This window comes from Plasmopara halstedii (assembly GCF_900000015.1).
Source record: "Plasmopara halstedii genome assembly, contig: Scaffold_614, whole genome shotgun sequence".
Classification (NCBI taxonomy): domain Eukaryota; phylum Oomycota; class Peronosporomycetes; order Peronosporales; family Peronosporaceae; genus Plasmopara; species Plasmopara halstedii.
In genome coordinates, this window is record NW_020187532.1 from 1,631,615 (window position 1) to 1,635,847 (window position 4,233).

Below are 4,233 nucleotides of genomic sequence, written 5' to 3' on the forward strand. Positions count from 1 at the left end.
ATCATTTTATGTAGTAAAAAAACAAATAATACAGTCAACTGGTTTTGCAACACGATATAACAGCAATCAGTATTTCTGTTTTGTAAAATCTTGTATCATGCTCGAGAAAGTGGTTGCACGATATTGGCGGCGTCTTAACTTATCTTCCGACTGCTTATAATCGCAATGCATATATCTGCAAATCATTTCTTTAGCGCTGAATAAAACAATAAATAGTATATGGATTTGAGAGCTTTTGAAAGCATTACTTCTGACATGGTGATATTTGTTAATTCTAGTCCTTTGCTGACCTTTCGAATCAATTCAAAAGCCGTACAAAGTTTCAGAGTCTTTAGGAGCTAAACCATTTTCTAAAAATCTGTTGAGACGATGGCAAAAACCGAAGTGAATATATTTAGGTCCTTAGTACGCTACTCATGGCACAGAACAGTCATTTTACGGAATATCGTGCTACCTCTTAGCATGTTTTCTAGAAACTTCAACTTGTTAATGTAACCTTATCTAGACGAATAATCGACTACCAGTATGTACGTAATCAGCATTTGTAATCATGATAGTAATTTGTAAACATGACCGTAATCCTTGTTACGTCATCTACATGCGTTCAGCTGTGTAAACTTAACAAGATCATTCGTGTTGACTCTATCGCAAGCTCATAAACGCCATGGCTCGCCATTTCTGTGGCCACATTGGTAAACGTAGATGGCTGGGCAACAACGCTCCCGATTACAAACGTCCGAATCAAAACATAAGAAACTTTTCGTCCTAACAGTACGAGAATCACCAACGAGGCCAGCATCATGCGCATTGAGCGATTACTTAGCTCTTGATAAGGATGCCAATATGGCGTTCTACGGGGTTACCAACACCCTGCACTCAAACTTTGATTCTCAAATAATAACTCGTAGATTGTGTCGTTAAAACATTATTGATGTCACAACTCGGCGTAAAATTTTCAATCCGGATAATTCCCACAAAGTTTCTCATTCGTGATCACTGTCACTGCTTAAAACGAATGATTGAGCTGGCGAGACCATATCTATGTACGTCACAACAATTCAACAGACTTGTAAAATTGGCTTTAGTCTAAATCGCTCGCATATGGCTTGTCTTTTTAGCCGGGAATCCACTGTGCTTCAATCAACCAAAGCATGGATTGTAATGGAAGGAATTGGGAACAATGGTGTCAAATATTGCTTAAATCGTTGTAGCTGAAAACTCGTCCATCATACATGACATTCTGATATACAAAGCAGATTTGTGCCATTTTCAAATGCTCTCGACTTCTTAACGCATCGTGCATCTTTGTTCATATTTAACGATCAGAGTTCGCTTTCACTTCGTTGCTGTTCCTGTGTTTCGATTGATTTTTGCGCGTGATCACATTCATCTATTTGACGAGATCAATTGATTGACATCATATCGGGTGGTGCCAATATGAGGTCCAAATGGACTGGATTCATGGCGTGGTTATCAAGATGTGTTATTCATGTGCGCGTGTATACGCACATAACACAGTACATTCCACAATAGTACAATACGTATCTCCTTACAATAATTGCTGAGTAAAGTGCAAGGTTCTCTGCATATAGAACATTTTTACACCAAGTCATTGGTAATATCCTGTCACGAAGGGTTACATAGACTAGAATTGCAGGAAATGTACGAAATCACTACCACACAGGTAACATAGCTCCGCCATTTTCGTTGTTAGAATTTTTGAACCATAAATTCGTTTTAGTCAGTTAATTATATTCATGAAGCTTCAAATGATATTTTTCTAGTTTGTGTAAAAGCCGACCAAAGCTTATATATTTGGATATTCTGGGTAAGCATTCCCCATCCCACAACAAAAGGGTCGTAGATGATTCAGAAGAAGGATGGTTTATAAGAAGTTATCGAAGCTATAGAGGAAAGGTGCGGCAACTACTGCTTCATTTTTAATTTTGAAAGGTTCCAAACAACTCAGAACGGAAGATGGGGCAATTAATAATTTTGTATAAACTTAATCTACATATTCTAAACAACTGTCTATACAGTTACAATTCGGCGGGGCTGCCGTAGCTTTTTGATTAGAGGAAGCTTACAAAGTCACCGACCTTACGTACTATACTAGAACCAGTACGAGTGTAGCAAATCGCAATTTGTTACCTCCAAGAGTACCCTCAACCTTAACCCAAGCCAAATAAACTCTTCCGCTTAAAATTCAAATGTATTCTCTCTGCTTTATATGCGACAGAGCCGCGTATATCTCAACTTTCAGGTTTTTCTGATTATATAGTAAAACCTAATTCAATTGCATAACCACTGGCTGTCCCGCCACGTAGTGGCTTCTTGATAAGGTGTAGCTACACCATTGTGTGATTTGACCATCTTGTATTGCCCAACCCCTCATACCAGGGTACGTGGAACCCCGTTACACTGTCCTCCATAAAAATTGTTGATACCCACATTTCACATTGAACTGTCGCTCGTACGAGGTTTGCGTATCTCAAACGCTTTTACGTCACCAGGACCTTCTTCACGCATTTTCTGCTCAATGAGCCCTGTGACAATGACACGAAAAACAACCAGCTTCGCTAGTTTCGAGAGTGCCCGTGAGTAGAGCCCTTCTTCGTCTCCTGCACGCGGTGCGACTCCGGACAGTACGTCCGCGGCCTCACAGGAAGTACATCTCAAGCCCTCCGCAACCGGGCAACCCCACCGCGGGCGACGAATTTCCTCGTCGAGGATTTGGAGGAAGTCGACTACGAGTCAGATATTCTTTGCCAGGTTAAAAAAAGGCGACCAACGGTGTGACGTGAGCCCTGATCGAACCTTGCAGACACCGTGTCCGTTTTTCAATATCTTGACTTCCGGAGGAAGTGGTATCATTATCAATCGCCTCGACGAGGCACAGGAGCAGCAGTTGAAAGCTGCCCACAGGGCTGCTATCATGCGCTCGCATCCACCGTTTGCCCTAGACCCTCGTGTCGAATACGGCTCCGCTCGACGGATCACGCGTCTGAACCTAAAGACACGATCGCTGGATCGTTTGGCAACTACGTGGTCGGCCCTCCGGCCATTACCCAAGCTGAGCTTGATCGATAAAAAGCTCTCCGAGCTCGCTTCTTCGTACCTCAAGAAATCACAATGGATAGGTACCGCACTCGACCTCGCGCTTAAAAAGAGGCGCTTCTGAACCCGCAGTGCGGACGATTCCTGTGACGCTCGCCTCAGGCAAAATCGCTGCAGATAATGATTAGCTTTTTAATTGATAAGTGCAGCGGCATCGGAAACTTTCCTCGCTGTCTGGCTTATAGCAGAGCCACAAGGAGGTGGACGTGCGCGTAGATCGCCATCTTCAGTTCGAGTTTGCCAAACCCAAGGCGCAACGCCGACTTCCATCGTATTGTCGCCCTGCGACGTATGGATCAATTCATCACGCTCCACGCAAGCTTTGTGGTCTCTCACACGGGTGAGTATACTATCACTACAGCACAGAGCTATAGCTTGCGCTTAGCTCATGGCCCTTCGCCATCCCCAGCTACTGCCGAGAAGCGCGGGCGTATGACGACGCAGAGCGTCATGAGTTCTCTGATCATAGGCGTCCACGACGTTTGGGCGGTCCTGCCGAAGTGGCACCATAAACTCCCATGAGTTCTCGGAGTCGGATTATCCCCGCCACTTCACAACATTCTAGGCTTGAACCTGTCGACGACGTCAACCCACATGGCGTTTCACGTGATAGTGGACGCCACCATTCTCGTTGAAAGCATTCGGCGGCGGACGATGACGACTTGGTCGGTTGTCGTCCGGTGACCCGCGATGCTCTTCGAGCTCCTGAGGACAAGGTCCGTCGCCATCGGTGATCCGCTGAGCATCTTTCGGATGACACATACCGCTATGCGGACGACCTCGAGAGCTTGCAGCATTTTGTGCACTGACTGCCTCACGTTGAGGATGATCGCGCTCTGTCAGAGCGGCTCTTAGCCGTCGAGCAGATGAATGCGTCACTTCCTGTGACGATGGAGCGCCTGGCGCAATTGACTGCAGAGCAGACAAAATTCTGCCATCGCCTTCCTCTCTCTCCTGCCGTCACTGACTTATTTTGTTAGAATTTCTAGATGCGCTTGTCGGGCGTCGCAGATACGATGCACAAAGTATCATAACACCACAGAGTACATGTTGCAGTGATAATATATTTCCTTCTTAGAGTATATCCTAATCCCATGGCCTGGGATCTGCCATCCG